General features: G+C 38.3%; 1 pseudogene; it reads left to right on the forward strand.

Moving 5' to 3' along the window:
* The first annotated feature begins 7,692 nt into the window (after positions 1-7,692).
* On the forward strand, positions 7,693-8,444 carry LOC116084218 (annotated as a pseudogene).
* The last annotated feature ends 4,732 nt before the right edge of the window (positions 8,445-13,176 follow it).

Below are 13,176 nucleotides of genomic sequence, written 5' to 3' on the forward strand. Positions count from 1 at the left end.
ATAGGTCTCCAGCAAACGGTGTGGCCCAGATTAAAGCTATGTGCCACCACACCTTTAATCCCAGATGACCTTGAACTCATAGATCTTCCTATCTTAATCTTCTGGGATTCATAGGCACTATGCCTCAAGATCTCCATGCCAAGATTCAGGTCAGAAACTTGTATCTCTCAGCCTCCAGATTAGGGCCACAGGTGAGCCTTCTAATTCTGGATTTCAAATATTCTCAAGTTGACAACCAGGAATAACCACTACAAGGACCAAGAGCCTCTAGTGCCCTGGATGACTGACTAGGCCATCTCTACTACACATATGCTGCTGGAGCCATGAATCCCACCATGTGTACTCTTTGATTGTTGGTTTATTCCCTGGGAGCTCTAAGGGTACTGGTTAGTTCATACTGTTGTTCCTTCTATGGGGCTGCAAACCCTTCAACTCCTTTGGTCCTTTCTCTAGCTCCTTCACTGGGGACTCTGTACTAAGTTCAATGGATGGCTGTGAGCATCCACTTCTGTATTTGTCAGGCACTGGCAGGGCCTCTCAGGAGAAAGCTATATCAGGTTCTTGTCAGCAAGCATCCACAGTAGTGTCTGGGTTTGGCAACTGTATATGGGATGGATCCCCCCAGGTGGGACAGTCTCTGGATTGTCCTTCCTTCAGTCTCTGCTCCATACTTTGGAGCATTTTGATCCCCCTTCTAAGAAGGACTGAAGTATCGACACTGGTCTTCCTCTTGAGCTTCTTATGGTCTATGAATTGTATCTTGGGTATTCCAAACTTCTGGGTTGATATCCACTTATCAGTGAGTGCATACCATGTGTGTTCTTTTGTGATTGAGTTATGCCTCTCAGGATGATATTTTCTAGTTCCATCCATTTGCCTAAGATCTTCATGAATTAATCATTTTTAATAGCTGAATAGTACTCCAATATGTAAATGTACCACATTTTCTGTATCCAGAAATGTGTCCTTCCTCTGTTGAAGGACATCTGGGTTCTTTCCAGTTTTTGACTCCCATAAGTAAGACTTCTATGAACATAGTGGAGCATGTGTCCTTATTACATGTTGGAGTATCTTCCAGGTATATGACCAGGAGTGGTATAGCTGTGTCCTAAGTTAGTACTATGTTCAGTTTTCTGAGGAACCACCAAACTGATTTCTAGAGTGGTTGTACCAGCTTGCAATCCCAGCAGCAACAGATTTCCTAATTCATCTGGAATAACAAAAATCCTAGGATAGCAAAAACTATTCTCAACAATAAAGGAACCACTGGGGGAGTCACCATCCCTGACCTCAAGCTGTGCTACAGAACAATTGTGATAAAAACTGCATGGTATTGGTACAGTGACAGGCAGGTGGATCAAAGGAATAGAATTGAAGACCCAAAAATGAACCCACACACCTATGGTCACTTGATCTTTGACAAAGGAGCAAAACTATCCAGTAGAAAAAAGACAGCATTTTCAACAGATGGTGCTGGTTCAACTGGCAGCTAGCATATAGAAGAATGCAAATTGATCCACTCCTTTGTACAAAGCTCAAGTCCAAGTGGACCAAGGACCTCCACATAAAACCAGATACACTGAAAATAATAGAAATAAATAAATAGAATAAAGTGGAAAAGAGGCTCAAGCACATGGGCACAGGGGGAAATTTCCTGAACAAAACACCAATAGCTTAGGTTCTAAGATCAAGAATTAACAAATGGGACCTCATAAAGTTGGAAAGCTTCTGTAACGCTAAGGGGCATTGTCAGTAGGACAAAACAGCAACCAACAGATTGGGAAAAGATCTTTACCAACCCTACATCTGATAGAGGGCTAATATCCAATATATACAAAGAACTCAAGAAGTTAGACTCCTGGGAGCCAAATAACCCTATTAAAAATGGGGTACAGAACTAAACAAAGAATTCTCAACTGAAGAATACCGAATCGCTGAAAAGTACCTAAAGAAATGTTTAACATCCTTAGTTATTATAGAAATGAAAATCAAAACAACCCTGAGATTCCACCTCACACCAGTCAGAATGTGACTAACATCAAAAACTAGTGACACCAGATGCAGGCGAGGATATGGAGAAAGAAGAACAAGTACTTCTATAACATTCCTTTAACCCACTTATAATTTATTTCCCGTGGCTATAGAGCATTCATGAAATTTCCTTCATATTATTTGCTTTGTTAATTCCTACTCTTTTTCTTTATTTTGTAGTCATACTGTATTTGGGAATCATACTTTCAAGGTAGAAATTCAAGTATTGATACTTAATTCAGTGTTGAAGTTTGGTCAGTGATATGTATTCTAATGCCTCTGGTTGCCTCAGAGACAAGGTAATCCACATGTAAACAAGTGATGCTATGTAACCTTGCTCCTAAATTTAAAACTATTGGCTGCAGGACAGTGGTGGCGCATGCCTTTAATCCCAGCATTTGGGATGCAGAGACAGGTGGATTTCTGAGTTTGAGGCCAGCCTGATCTACAGAGGGAGTTCCAGGATAGCCAGGGCTATACAGAGAAACTCTGTCTCAAAAAACAAACAAACAAAAACAAAAACAAAAACAAAAACAAACTATTGGCTGAAAAAAGATGCCTACAGCCTGTAGCTGGACAGAAGAGAGGTAGGTGCAGTTTTGGTTCCCAGGGCTTGAGATCTTAGGAGAGACCATGAGTAGTGAGGAGAGAGAAAGATGCCATGGGGTAAGGGACCATGAGAACTGGCCATGAGGGCTAGCCAGCTAGAGTAAGAATGGTCCTCACAAACATGGAAAGTTATATCTTGGGGGTTATTTATAAGGAAATAGATAAAATAACATAAGGGTTGATAATTGCTCACCTTGTGCTGATTAAGGCTTATTTTTAATACAAAGTTTTTGTGTCTTTTATCTGGGAAATAAATGTTTAAAGCTGGGTAAAAAACCCTGATTATTTTTTACTGCAACAATTCATTCAGCAATATATTTGTAAAATCTTTGTTGCTTTGGTTTCTTCCTCAATTTATTATTGATCATGAAAATAACAATCAGGGAGGGCGGGAAAAAAAGAAAATAACAATCAGTAAATATGAATAAATAGAAAAGTCAACAGACACCAACATCCAGTTAGAAGGTTACACTGACACATGACAGTAACACGAACAATTCTTTTCTGTGATTTATTCATTTTTTATTTGTTTGCTTTTGAAAGAGGGTTTCACTATGTAGCTCTGACAATCCTGGAACTTACTAAGAAGACCTGGCTGATCACAAACTCATAGGGATCTTTTTATGTCTGCCTCTCAAGTACTGCAATTGGAGGCATGTGCCACAATGCTTAGCTATAACAGGAATAATATGTTTTCAAAAATATATTTTTCAGGCAAATATCTATAAATAAAACAGAGAGACTAAGACAGAGAGAGAGAGAGAGAGAGAGAGAGAGAGAGAGGAAGAGAGAGAGAGCCAGACTGAGACAGAGAAAAATATATAAAGTTTGAGTTAATATTTTGAAAATAGACACATGCAACAAATTACTCTTGTGAAATGATTGCCCACATATAAATGAATTAAAATTATTGATGATCATATTAGCTAAGATTTTTAACTTAAGCCTTCATTATACATGTACAAACCCACACACACACACACACACACACACACACAAAGAGAGAGAGAGAGAGAGAGAGAGAGAGAGAGAGAGAGAGAGAGAAAGCAAGAGAAAGGGGGGAGAAACAGAGAGTCAGAAAGATGGAGACAGAGAATCGTAAATTTGCTATATTTGCTTGCATGGTTCTATATAATTAGCATAATAGTTCCTAGTTTCATGCATGGGAGGCTAAGAAACCAGTAGCCACTCGGTTAACCAAGGTAGATGCCATATTGCTCCCAATCTGGCAATGAGGACATGAAGGACTCTCAGTAAGTTGCTAGGCTCCATCCCAAGGGAGAAAGCCAAAGAAGCTGAGTTCTGATAGCAAGGAAGGATGACAACAGTGCCTACAACAGAGTGGATGCACTTTTCTGTAGATCTCTTTGGGAGCTGTTGTTCGCGCTATCCATGCTGGGGAAGGCTCTACCCTCTTTAGAAGTCCTTCTAGGAAATAGTCAGAGTCACAGAGATATGTCTTATTGCTGTGTACCGATCCAATCAAGTTATTATGTAAGGCTAATCATTACATACACACAAACATACTTTATGATTCACAAAGAGCCCATCATTTAGGATTTATGGGGAAACGTTACTCAAATTGAATATCCCCAGAGCCAAACCTCAAATAAAATCATTTTTGAATGCTTCATTGTATTTCAGTACTTCAGGATTACAATTTGGAATTGCCTCAGCAACTTTTGTTATGCATCATGACTGTTCTAAAAGAAAAGGAACTATGTGTAATGACATTCTTATCTATTAAGAAATAAGCTGTAGGTGCTGGAGAGATGACTTAGAGGCTAAGAGCACTGGCTGCTCCTCCAGATGTTCTGAGTCTAATTCCCACCAACCACATAGTGGCTCACAACCATCTGTAATGGGATCCAATGCCCTCTTCTGGTATGTCTGAAGACAGTGACAGTGTACTCATAAAATAAATAAATTTTTTTAAAAAGTTGTAAAACAGATTTATAATGTTCATGAATTTAATTGATTGTAAAGTAATAAAAGGTAGGCATCTTTTTAGGATACTACATGAGATAAAGTAACATTTTTATATTATTTTTATTTCTATGGAACATATTACATGTATTATGTTTATTTCTATGGAATATATTACATTTGTATCTATTTAATATAAGAATCTTATACTGAATTTTTCTCCCTCTTCTTTTTGTATTTTTTTTTACATCCCTACTACAGTTTAACCTCCCTCCTCTCCTCCCTCTCTCTCTCCCACCTCCCTCCACTCAGCCTGACATTTATTTCCTCTGTTTCTTTTCAGAAAAGGCCAGTCCCCCCATGGGTATGAACCAAACATGGCATATGCAATAAAACTAAGCACATTCTCTTGTATTAATATTGGATAAGACAACACAGTAGTAGGAAAAGGGTCCCAAATGCAGGAAAAAAAGTCAGAGATCGCTCCTGCCCCCACTGTTTGGAGTCTCACAAAAAGACAAAGACACACAACTATAACTTATGTGCAGAGGACCTAGGTCAGTAGCATGCAGGCTCCCTAATTATCAGTTCAGTCTCTGTAAGCTATTACGAGACCAGGTTAGTTGATTCTATGAGCCTGAACTACCAACAAGATGTGCTTGGGTAAATTAGCACAGAAATGGAGGTAGTGGCCAACTAAAAACTGGTCCAGCTTAAGACCCATGGCCAACAGGGATTCCACCCCTGACACTATCTGTAGAGTCAGGATACAGAGGCTAAATAGCCCAGAGACCTAGGATAGGACCAAACTCAACTGGAAGAAAATGTCAATGAAATGATTCCTATTAATATTCTACTATACTCATAGGTTTATGCCTGGTCTGATTGTCATTAGAGAGACTTCACCCAGCAACTGATGGAAACAGATTTAGAGACCAAAAGCCAAACATTAGGTGGAGCCCAGTTATAGTGCTAAAAGGGGAGGGGGATTATAGTAGCCAGAAAGGTCAAGGAAACTGTATGATGTTTTTAGATATTTTTATATTTATATTTATATTTAACATGGTAAATAATCATCTATATAAATTAATGAGTAAATATAGTATAACAGCTAATTTATGGAGACTATTAAAATTTAATGATAACTGACTATATTACTTACGTAAAAAATTCTTCCATTAATTAATAAGCTTAAAGTGTGATTGTTTAAAATTGTATGATGTACTTTCCTTAATTGTCTTCTGTAAACTAATAGAAAAAAAATCCTGTAATTACTTCAGGACAAAATAATTTAAGAGGATTAGAAGTCTAGATAAAATTAAACATATTCTGAAATATCCTCTCTGAAATAAACTAATTGTCTCTGTGTGTCAAGTATTATAAATGAAAGTCATTAAAAACTTAAGCATAATCTTTCATTTGTTTTAAGTGAGTACAGCTATGTATATACAAACCCTCCTAGTGATTTCTAAGACTACCCAAGAAAATGAATGCAAACACTTCTCTAAGATTATTGAAGGTCTGCTTCAACTCCATCACTATCCCTAGTATGTTACAGAAATCTGTCTTATTTATACTTCCTTTTTATTTCTTGAATTTCCAAAATTAATTCAGAGTCCAAAACTTTCTTGTTTTTTTAAAAGTACGAAGAGCTATAGAAAATTAAGTCATACATATTCACTCATGTAATAGACTAATTGGCAGTATCTAGTATGTATAGAGACAGGTTGGAGTTGAGTCCTCAAGGCTGTGGCATCCCAAACCTCTGTCTTTTTTGTTACATTGCATGGATCCTATGCTTACTGGCTGCTGTCTTTTGGCAAGACATTTTGCATTTTTACCATTTACAAATTCCCGTATCCCCCAGTGAAACCTAGATTAGACACAGAGCTTCACATATCACATTTCAGGTGGCTGTTTCACTAAATATGACTCTGCTGTATATCACCAAGTCTCCAAAATTTTCATTTAAAATATCTAGAGAAAGGGGAAGGAGGTGAATGCAGAAAAATGAAGGACTGGTTAAGATAATTATGACAATGTCTGAAAAAAAAGCTAAGGAATCAACTATAGTTTTACAGATAAAAGCTATAACACTCATAACTACATGTAGAAATAGACTTCTCCAGGGAAGCATTTGGTTTTATAGTGAAAAGCAATCAGCTCTTAAAAGATTCACACATGTAGTAATAAGTGGGTTATATTTAGGAATATATATATATATATATATATATATATATATATATATATGTGCACGAGTAACAGCTAGTGTGGGAATGTGAGAGTGAACCTAGTCAGGAAGAAGTGGGATGGAGATGCCTTGGTCTCCTGCTTCTGCTCTTGAACAGGCAGTATATCTAACATGGCTCCTGACAAGAGGTGAGACAGAACAAGAGACCAGAGCCCATGGCAATGGTCACTTCCTTTGTCTTCAGAGAACTCCCCCCCCCCCTTGACAATCGACCTCCTCTCTACAGAATCATAGGCCAGCAAGTTAGATTCATCAGGGCAGCTTGTGTAATCCCCCTTTGGCTCTTGATTATATAACTGCACTCTTAATTGTCTGAAAAGTTGTATATAAGTTTTTGTACTGAAAATGAAAGTTAGATCTGCACACTGATGCTTGTCTCCAGGGCCTGAGTTTTTTCCCAATTTCTCTGTCCCTGTCCTGACAGCTGGCACCAGAACAAAGTCCCATGCCTTTTACAAGCAGGTAAGTGGACCTCTCCAAATATTATGTGTAACTCCCATCACAGTATAGAAATAATCAGCTGAAAGTGCTGAAAGGAATACTAAAGAGTAGGCATGATAGATTTTCTCAAAGACAAATGAACACGTTCTATGACAAAGTCTTGTATCTTTGTCCTTGGCTTCTATCTGGACAAATGTGGGAGGAGTGCACATGGGAGCCTGTGTCCAGGACCATCAGCATAAGGAATGTGAAAACTCCTTGCAACCAAATTATCACATCAACATTGATGTTTACAAGGCTCTGCCTTGCTGCCTGCCCCTGTAATATCAGGGGAAATCATTGCTCAATATTGGTGCTGTGAGTCAGGTTGCTGGTTTGCTGCATCACCAGAAGATGGTGGCCATAGCAGCTAAGGTGTATTGAGCATCTCAAGCTCAGGCTAGATCTTGCAGGCAGTGGCCAGGCATGTATGAGCAACTCAAGGACAACTGGAATGGAAAGAGCTTGAATCTTAGGAAATGTCCAGAAGAGCTGGGTCTTCTGAAGTTTGTTGTGCTGAAGCTCAATTTCCTGCCAACTACAGGGACCAAACTGGCCAAAGAGCAGCTCATTTTGGCTCTTGACATTCTGGAGATCGGGCCCTGTGGATGATCCTATGCAGACATCCCCTCCTTCTAGCACTACTTGGGCCAGCTCAAATGCTACTACTTTGATTACAAGGAGGAGCTTTTCAATCGGTCTATATGCACCAGGTCCTGGGCCTCAACCTTTCTCTTAGAACTGTCTGAGTTCCATAGAGAATTAGAACAACTGATTGCCAAAGACATCTAGACCAATATCTACATTAAGCACCCAGTGTTCCTTGAGCAGGGTAGCTACAACAAAGTGTTCTTGGCCAAGGGAGACATTCCCACTCAAAGCTATCCCTTCTTCCTTGACATCCTGTTGGATACTATTAGGAAAGAACTCCTAGGATGCATTGAGAAGGGTCATGAGAAATCCTTTTGGCTGAGGCTACCTGGATCCTCTTCTTCAACACAAAGTAAAAGATGACAGACTATGCCAAGAATCGAGGTTGGGTGCTGGGTATTAACAACTGTTACAGTTTTGCCGGCCATCTGCAGAAGCCAGAAGACTCTCCACTGAATAGGCCAAACAGATCATCGAGTATGCCCTAACAAATTAGTAAATAGAAAGTCTATGAATTTGAATGGGAGTGGGAAAGGGAGTATGATGGTTTGGATGAAGGAAAGGGAGGAGAGAAATTTTGCAATTAAATTATAATTTCTATAAAAATGAAGTGGGTGGATATATCCATGTTTTTATGACTCTTAGATTGGCATCACATGAATGACACTAAAGTCTGTCTCTGTCTCTAGCAGTCATCTGTACTTTTGGATCATACCTGCTGGGACATCTTAGTTTCTGGATGGTTGAAATCACTGAATTGAGTTGTGTAGCCTAGACCTAAGGATAGTTAGAACAGAGAAGAGAATGTCCTACATTAAAATGCACACATGGTTGCATTATTTCCACCTGATTAGCTTCTTTATTTTATAATCAGCTTTATATCTCACTCCTCCTCCAATCATGTGGTTGCCAGGTGCTTTTATTCCTCAGATGAAGTGATGAGGTGAGAGCTGAACTCATGTGTGAATATAATGCTTTGGTTGACTCGAGGGCATAACCTGTCTCTATAGAACTGTCCCAGTAAAATTTCCCTAAATACACACCACCTGTCACACACTATGCACGCAGCCTTTTTCTCTCTCACTGCTCTTCAGGAGACTCTTTTCCTATGCTCTTCTCATATGAGCTGGGCTTACCCTATCTCTGACTCATTCTGTCAAATCTTTCTCTGATGTATCATTTGTCTGCCACTCAATCTAACCCTCCCTGGAATCCACCTAGACCTGCATAAAATGGGACCTGCGAGCCCCTCAAAGGGTCTCCATTCTGATATGGAGTACCCCAGCATGCTACTAGTTTCTGCAGAATAAACAGTTTGACTTTGGCTACCTTTTGCATCTAGGGTATCACTCCTCAGGGATACACTAACTTTATCTTCGTTGTCAGGGATTAAAGGTGTGCAGTAAGGGTGTGTCTGCATTCCATCCAGATTATCATGCCTTGGCCTGTTTAAATGTTGTACCTTAAAAAAATGTCGTGCAAAACATTTCTTCTCTGAATTATTTTTGGTCATGTTCTTTACCAGAACATTAGATAGTAAACTAGGACATATGTGATGCTAGAGCACACTAGATCATAGATGAATGCTAAGCTTTAATTAAAAATTTCCCGTTATCCAGGGAACATCTATTCTCTTACAAGTAAGAGTCTTTGAGACAGACTATTAGCATAGACAATGATTAATATGACACTATAAATGATTTAGCAGATGGCAAATATTAAGTAGCTTAACAGCATTTAATTCAATTTTATAAACCCTAAATAGTGTTCCTTAATGACTTTTCAGTAATTGGACTTGATAACTAATTTAATTTTACCTGTCTTTCAAATTAAACACAAGTGTGAAAACATAAGAATATTCACTGCATTTAAGTATCTCCTGTGATTTTCTGCTTGATCCATTTGTTTCATTCTGGATAAAAGAAATAATCATTATACTTCTCAGAACTTTTATTTGCTTTTAAATTATTGAACCCAAATGTAATAGATCAAAAGAGAATCTTATTTTCTGCTAAATTTCACATGAATTACTGGAGGAAATTGTTAGAGCACTATATCACTTTGTAGGATGTTGATTTATACCTGTGGGGCATAATTATTTCCTTAGAGTTTGAATTTATAAAGCAATACTGCTATACATTTAAAAGCAATATTTGTGGTTCCAAACTTTGATTTACTATTATGTGTGTGTGTCTATGAACCTGTGTACAAAATCCTAGAAGGATAGATATAGTAATTTCCAGGCCTATCAATGATAATTTTTCCACTAATTATTTATTTAGTTAACATTATGATGCATGCACCACAACCTCCTGGTCCTCCCCATCAATTCTTCCCCCGATTTCCCCTTTCTCTTCTGAAAGGGTAGAGGTCCCCCATGTGTATCCTCCCAATCTGTCACAAGAAATATCTTCACTGAGTCCAGACAAGGCAACTGCGTATGGGGAACAAATGCCACAGACAGGCAACAGCTTTAGGGACATCACCCCTGTCCCAGTTGTTGGGCAACCAATATGAAGACAACTCAGACTAGTACAGGGGCACAAGTTTGACCCTGCATAGGCTCTTTGGTTGGGGGTACAGACTCAGAAAACCCGAATGATCCAGGTTAGTAGATTGTTAGTCTTCCTGTGGACTTTTTATAGCCTTTGGGGCCATCAATCTTTCCCCCAACTCTTCTATAAGAGACTCCAAGCTTTATCAATGATACTTAGCATCATATTGTCACAGTGTAAACAGTGCCTAGTTATGTCTTCCCATTCTTCTCACCATTCTTCCTTTCTGTTCTGTTCTTTTCATTTGTTCTCACTATTTTAGCGAACATGAAAATCTTAGTCTCTTGAATTTTATGAGTGAGTTAGAAATAATTGATCTGAGTAAGATAACATAGGACCAAAAGGACAAATTTTGAACATTTTTCTGTATGTGGATGCTACTTTTATGCTTTAGATATGTGTGTGACTTATTTGCAACACTCAACAAGATTGTGCAGCTGGTAAGATACCATGAGAGAGGGGGAAATTTTCCAAGGAGGGTACTACATAGTACAATATTAGGAATTGATAAAGAATAAATTATAACAGGGCAACTAAGAAAGATTGGGAAATAAATAACAAAAGAATATTTTAAAAAGTGTTTGATTACCTATTAATATTCAAGAGTCTAGAAGTTGTTCTGGCAAGATTTCATTTCACATGCAGACACACCTTTAGTACACATTTTCAATCTCAAAGGATGACATCCAGTTGAGGGGCAGACAAAGTGACAGATCAGAGAAAGATTTGACCGAATGAGTCAGAGATAGAATATGTCCAACTCACCAATTCACATGAGCATAGAATAGCAAAGAGAGGGTATAAAAGAGCAGTGAGAAAGAGGGGAGAGTTCAGATTGGTTTAGTTCAGTGCACTTCAGCTGACTACAGAGTTAGTCTTTTCAAGCAGAGCAAGCAATACAGTCAGAAGCTAAGAGAAGCCAATTTAAATAAGTGAACTTGGAGAGGAGTCTGTGCCAAAATACCTGAGTTGAACCAGCCAGGAGAATTCCGATAGAGCTAGAAAGAGATGAAATTTTTCAGCGGCAAGTCTCAGAGGCTGAAACATTCTAGGTCTAGGTTAACAGATGGAGGCTAAAAGCTGAAGCCTTCAAGGTCTGGGTTTGTAGAAGATTAGATTGTACAGAGGCTAGAAACTTCCATAAGTAAGCCTAAGTTTAGTTAGATACTAATGCTCTGTGTTCTGCCCCTCAATTAGATATCATTGTTTGGGATTAAAAGTGTGTAGTAAAGGTGTGTCTGTATTCCAGCTGAACCATATCTTTGGACATAATCCCTTGCCAGCTCAGCTATGTTGCTATATTAAAATTCAGCCATTGTCTTAGCTTTTCTATTCCTGCACAAATATCATGACCAAGAAGCAAGTTGGGAAAAAAGGGTTTATTCAGCTTACATTTCCACATTGCTGTTTAGCACTATAGGAAGTCATACTGGAACTCAAGCAGGTCAGGAAACAGTAGTTGATGCACAGGCCATGGAGGGGTGTTTCTTACGGCTCGCTTCCCCTGGCTTGCTCAGCTTGCTTTCTTATAGAACCCAAGACTACCAGCCCAGAGATGGTACCACCCACAAGGGACACTCCCCACTTTGATCACTAATTGAGAAAATGCCTTACAGCTGGATCTCATGGAGTCATTTCATCACCTGCAACTCCATTATCTGTGATGACTCCAGCTTGTGTCAGTTCACACAAAACCAGCCGGTACAATCATGTATACACAGTGCTTATGTATGGCTTATCTTATCACTTCATCTGAGGAAATAAAAGCACCATTTACATTTACACAAGTCCTAAATTTTATGACTATGTAAAATTAGTTTAAATGGAGTTAACATACAATGATTGAGACAATATCCCAACATTGTATATCACCAAATAAAACATCTAGTACCAGGATTGGGTTAAATATTTTTGAATTGTTGGAAAAAAGCATTCCACAGATTCTATCCCACATCATTTCTGCATGCTCTTACTTACCCAAGTAAGAGCTATTGGTTACCTTCCACAAGGACAGCAGTATGATATTATTGATTGTTGTAGGTACTATATTTCTATAACACAGAACATGAAGAACTCTAGCTGATATGAAACTGGATGCTTCACCATTATTTGTTGATGTTCATAGTGACAGATATTGCTATACATAGTATTGGAAGAAAAAATATCATGGGCCTTTTTAGATATCTATTCAGAAGTAAACACAATTGTCTGATGAAAACATATTCTAGTATATGTAATGTGAGAATCTAATATAAAATGTGGTAAAATTCAGATATTATAAAATGTCAGGTTTATTGAAGTATGAAAAGAAGTAAATATCAATGCATTATTAGACCTCCAAAGCAAAGTCTTTAAGATTTATTTTAGAAACAACATCTCCTACATCTCTTGGACAAAGTAAACAGATTTTATTACTAAAGTATCTCTTATTATTTTATTAAAATTCATTTTTGTACAACATACTTTGATTACAGTTCTCCCTCCTCACACTGTCTCATATTATCCCCACTTCCCTATAATGTTCTCTCAGTCATTAGAATGTAAACAGTCATCTGCAGAAATAATAGTAAAAAAATAACAAAATAAAACCAAACAATGGGAAAAATTGTAGCCCGCGTGGTCCTCTCGCCGGGAAGAAGACACGCGGACACACTAGGTTCCTTCTGCAGCAAC

The sequence above is a fragment of the Mastomys coucha genome, unplaced genomic scaffold, assembly GCF_008632895.1.
Source record: "Mastomys coucha isolate ucsf_1 unplaced genomic scaffold, UCSF_Mcou_1 pScaffold9, whole genome shotgun sequence".
Taxonomy (NCBI): Eukaryota; Metazoa; Chordata; class Mammalia; order Rodentia; family Muridae; genus Mastomys; species Mastomys coucha.